The following is a 5424-nucleotide window of genomic DNA, read 5'->3' as shown; positions in this document are numbered from 1 at the left end:
GGTCTGGCACTACTTAGCCACATGTACAACTTTGGGCAGGTCCCTTGATCTCATTCAGTCTCAGTTTCCTTACCATTAATAATAATACCAACTGGCATTCATATATGGCTTTGAGGTCTTCCCAATGCCTGGAAAATTGATGCTACTATTGTTGCCCCAGGCAGAAAGAGGTTCAGGTACCAGCCCAGGTATGAGAGCTATTAAGTGTCTGAAGCTGGGTTGGAACTCTGGTCTCTCTTGACTCAGGGTCAGTGCTCCAACCATTGAGCCACCTAGCTGTCAGTAGAGAATAGTAGTACCAACCTTATAGCATTGTTGTGAAGATCTAATGAGATAGGATATAAAGTAGCATAGAACCTTTAAAGTACTATATAAATGCTAGTTCTTATTATATCACTGCTGCCTAATTGTTTTAGACTGAAATTGGTAAATTCAGCCAGGGTGGAGGAAAAGGTCAGTAAAAAATATTTTGGGAGAGCCAAAAAAAAAAAAAATGTTGATTTAACAGAAGCAGCAAAATGGCACAAAGTGTGCTGAGGGAAAATTCTCATTAGCAGAAGAGGAAGAGAAAGAACCAGCGGGAATATTCCCCCAAGGTCTACTAGTACTAATCAATGGAAAGCATACTGGGCTTAGAGTCAGCCCATCTGGGTTTATGTCCTGACATTTGCTAGCCAAGTGACTTTGGGAAAGTCATTCACCTTCTCTGAATGGCTATGACTGTACTACTTAAAGGACTCCTCTGAGGGGATAGGTACGAGATGCTTTGTGCCTGATTATATAACTGCAGAGTCAGATCTAGGGCAGGGTTATTGGGACTTTGTATAGAGTGCCAAATTCAGAAGGCTTTGATCTCACTGAACAGCATAGAAACAAGAAGGGAGAGAGCATAATATAGTTTTAAAAATGCTCTGTTTGGAGACAAAGGTCCCAACTCTGCCATTTACTCACTGGGTGACCTCGGGAATGACCACTCTAGGTCTTAGTTTACCCATCTGAAAATGAAAGAAATAAGCTAGATAGCCTCTGACATTCCCTCTAACTTTAAAAATCTATGATTTAGGAGCTCAGGAACTAGTTAATAATAATTAAAAAAAAAACATTGGTAACAGAGGGGTCAGTAGACAAAACACCAGGTGTTGAACCTAGAGGACCTGGGTTCAAATCTGTCCTCAGATACTTCATTTAGCCACAATTTCTGAGCTCTTGCATTTCTTCTATCTTAGAATTAATAAGATTGTAGGTAAGGTGTTTGTTGTTTGTTTTTTTTTAAGATATCTTATTTTACCAATTACTTATAAACACAATTTTCCTTATAAGGTTTTCTGAAGTTTTAAAATCCAAATTGTCTCCTTTCCTCCCTTCCCTCCCCCTACCCAGAGATGATAAACAATTTGATCTAGGTAATATGCCAAACCTGTCTCCATATTGTTCATTGTTGTAAGAGAATACTCATAAAGCCAAAACCCCCCCCAAAAAAACACAGATAAAGTAAAGGGAAAAATCATATGCTTTCATCTGCATTGCTACTCAAACAGTTCTTTCTCTGGAGGTGGGTAGAATTCTTTGTTCTATGTCCTTCAGAATTGTCCTGGATTGTTGTATTGCTGAGAGTAGCTAAGTTTTTCTCAGTTGATCATTGAAGGTAAAGGTTTTAAAAAGGGGTGGAGGAGAAGCTACCTGATAGCAAAATTGATTGAGTTTCTCTTCCACCTTGCCACATACCCTCCACCCCACCTCTTATGTTAGCCTCCTAAGCAATGGCCTCATGGGATTATCAAATAGCCATCTTCTAAGGTGAAAGTTGAATTGGAAAATTTCATTTTCCTCTTGGTGTCATATCTTCTTTCACTAAAGTTCCATCCAGATATTATAACAATTGGTCATGCTGATGATAGAGACAAATCCTTGAACTTCTCTCAATGTCCCAGGCAACTCTCTAAGCTTTATATTGCAAAAGATGCTAATGTGCTCTTGTTTAGCTTTTAGAGGCCTTCACAACCTTCCTCCTTCCTTCCTTCCCAGGCTCTTTATACTTTATTCCTCTCTATATACTCTATGATCCAGTGGCACTAAATTTCTTACCATTTTTCTCCCAAGACATTCCATCTTCTTACTTTTAAAAATTACACTGGCTGTCTCTGTATACAATGCCCTTTCTTCTCTCAACCATCTTGGTTGCTGGCTTCCTTTAACTCTCACTTAAAATCCTACCATCTGCAAGAGGTGTTTCCCATTCCTCCTAAAAGCTAGTGGCTTCATTCTGCAAATATCTCTAATATTTACACTTAATATATATATTTTATGTGTGTGTATAAAGTTTGCATGTTGTGTCACCTGTTAGAATGTGAACTCCTTGAGGCAGAGACTGTTTGCCTTTCTTTACAGTTCCTGGCACATAATGAGTACTTAATATTTGATGACTGATTAACTGATTATGCAGTAGGAGTAGTTCCTTTTACCAATAAAATCATAGGCTCAGATCAAATGCACTGTAATGGAAATGGAAAAAAAATATCTACAGCAAATCTGGCCCATAAAAACTTGACATCTAATACATATATATGGAATCTTTTAAGATGATGATTCTCAATGACAATGAATACTGAGTCAGTCCACTAGAATTTACTAAGACCTACTACGTGCCAGGAGACAACTTGAAAATAACTATGTACAAACAAGATAGAAAATAATCTAGGGGTAATCTCAGAGAGAAAGCACTAAAATTAATGAGGATTGGGAAAAGCTTCTTACAGAAGGTGAGATTTTTAGCTGAGACTTGAAGGAAACCAGGGGAGGTAGGAATTGGAAATGAGGAGAAAGAGCATTCCAGGAATAGGTGCAGTCAGGGAAAATGAATTGGATGGAATTTCTTGGGAGAGGAATAGCAAGTCCAGTGTTACTGGATCACATAGTATGTGGAAGAGAGTAAAGTATTAAATGAATGGTAAGGTAGGAAAGGGTCAGATTAAAAAGGGCTTTGAAAGCCAAGCAGAGGATTTTTTATTTCTTACTGGAGGTGCTAGGGAGCCACTAGAGTGTACTAAATGAGGGTGGGGGTGACATAGTCAGAACTGTGCTTTAGGAAGATAAATTTGACAACTTAATGGAATGTGAATTGGAATGGAAAAGAGACTTGAAGTAGGGAAACCAACTAGGAGGATCATAATAGTCCAACTATGGGAAGAGAGCCTGAAACAGGCCAACATAGGTATCAGAGGCGAGGTAAGAAAGATCTTAGGAAGGAAGAAAAAAGATCTGCCCACTGATTGGATTTGGGAGTTGGGTGTGGGGGTTAGGGGAAGAGAGTGAGGAATTGAGGATGACATCCAGTAGTAAACCTGAGAGACTTTTAACAATAATAAGGAAGTTAGGAAGAAAGGAGGGTTTGGGGGTAGGGAAGAGAGGATAATGGATTCAGTTTTGGACAAGCTGATTTTTAAAAGTCTACAGGACATCCGGTCTGAGATATCTAAAACACAGCTGGAGATTCAAGACTGGAGGTCAAGCAAAAGGTTAAGGCTAGTCCAGTAAATCTGAGAATCTGTATAGAGATGTTAATTGAAACCATGGCAAATAAAAGATTTTCAGAATAGGAAAATATACATTAAAAAAATTCAACCTAAAGAACAAAGAAGTGCACATTTTAAAACATTGAAGCACCACCGTTAATCAAATGGGAAAATAAATTGAAAATGATGAAACAGTATTGGTGAGGTTGTGAAGAAACAGGTACATCAAGCCACTGTCAGTATAATTGCTAAATTTTTTTAAAGAGCGATAGGATAAATACTCAATAAAAGCTTCAAAAATAATACTACCTTTTTATCAGTGATTGAATTTTGGGAACTATAACTTAAAAGTTATTGGGATAACTTCATCATCCTGCAAAATCACATCTGCTTGTGACTCCTCCACCTCAACAACACCCTCTGCTCTGCTGATTTGAAGCTAGAGCCATGAACTTCAAAATCTCCATTTTAGAAGGAGCTCAATTCTGTCAGTTCAGTAGATGCTCTGACATCTCATTTCTCACATGGCAACACTTCTTCTGGGACTTCTCTGACTTTTCCACCACGCTCCTAAGTAGGGCTCTTTTCCCCCTTTCCCTTTTCAGAAAAGCTTCCTTTTATGTACTATCTTCTCCCATTAAATTGTAAGATGCTTGAAGGCAAGGATTGTCTTTCTTTGTATTTGAATACCCAGCACTTGGCTTAGTACCCAGCACATAGTAGGTGTTAAATAAATGTTTATTGACTGGCTCATTAACTAAAAACAAAGCATAAGAGACATCTATAAAAAGATTTTCAAGGCAGCATTATCTATAATTTTAAAGATGCAAATAACCTAAATATTCAATAAGAGGAGAAGGGTTTTTAATTGTAGTATAACATGTAAAGTAATATAATGTAATACTATATAATGCAATTGAGACTGTCAGTTGTTCATTTAAAAAATCTAGGAGAACCAGATTAGAATAATTCTAATTTTTTTTAAAAAAAGAATAATAATGAAGCATAATGTATCCATATAGAAGTAAAGTGAAAGAGAATGAATAATCCTTATGGATAAACACAAATTATCCTAATGAAGACTTTAGAGATAACTAAAAATTATTATTCATTGAGGTTAATTGAATATAAATAGCTATTAGTCAAATTTAGTTGGATATATTAATGCTTAGTATTATCTTTAATAAAACATTTTTGAAAGAAATAAAATAATATTATATACTGATATGCCTCAATCACATAATGAGATCAGTTTTGTGTGCATAATAATGTCATTAAGAAATAGGGTTGGCATATCTTCCAGGGACACCATGGGCAGCAAGATGGTAGTAGCTAAGGAAGGTCATTAAAGTAGCCAAGTCAACTACTCCACTAATAAGATTTCTTGATACAAAAGGCAACGCCAAACTGAATGTACTCAAACCTTAACAATGATCAATGCCTCTGTAAGGGCAGGGTTGATTCAATCAAAAAATATTTTTACCTAGTCTGGGCACCAGAGCCAAATGGGATGGCCCCACTTTATTTCACTCTTCTGCAATGTCCCAGTATTCTGTGGGAAGTTAATCACCAGGTTAACAGATGAATCATGGTCCTCCAGACAACTGTTGTAATAGCAAAAACATTACCTCACAAATACAGAAGGAAACTTATGTCTCAAGGAAAGATTGAATTTATCTAACATGGTGGTTGTTGATCATTATCAACCAGTCTACTGTTAATCACTGGTGGTTGTTGATCATTATCAACCAGTCTACTGTTAATCACTGTCAGACAAAAAAAAATGGTTGTCTTCCCAATAATCCACAAATCCCTTCAAAAATGATAAATATTAAATTTTATATAAAATGACCTTAATATAAGTTTCTGTATAAAAGTCTAAAAATTTAGAGAGGCAGCTGGGTAGCTCAGT

The 5424-nt window shown here is 36.7% G+C and overlaps 1 pseudogene; it reads left to right on the top strand.

Moving 5' to 3' along the window:
* The first annotated feature begins 4822 nt into the window (after nucleotides 1-4822).
* On the top strand, nucleotides 4823-5193 carry LOC123240382 (annotated as a pseudogene).
* Nucleotides 5194-5424: the final 231 nt, after the last annotated feature.

Source organism: Gracilinanus agilis, chromosome 3, assembly GCF_016433145.1.
Source record: "Gracilinanus agilis isolate LMUSP501 chromosome 3, AgileGrace, whole genome shotgun sequence".
Classification (NCBI taxonomy): domain Eukaryota; kingdom Metazoa; phylum Chordata; class Mammalia; order Didelphimorphia; family Didelphidae; genus Gracilinanus; species Gracilinanus agilis.
This window is presented reverse-complemented; position numbering and strand designations above follow the sequence as displayed.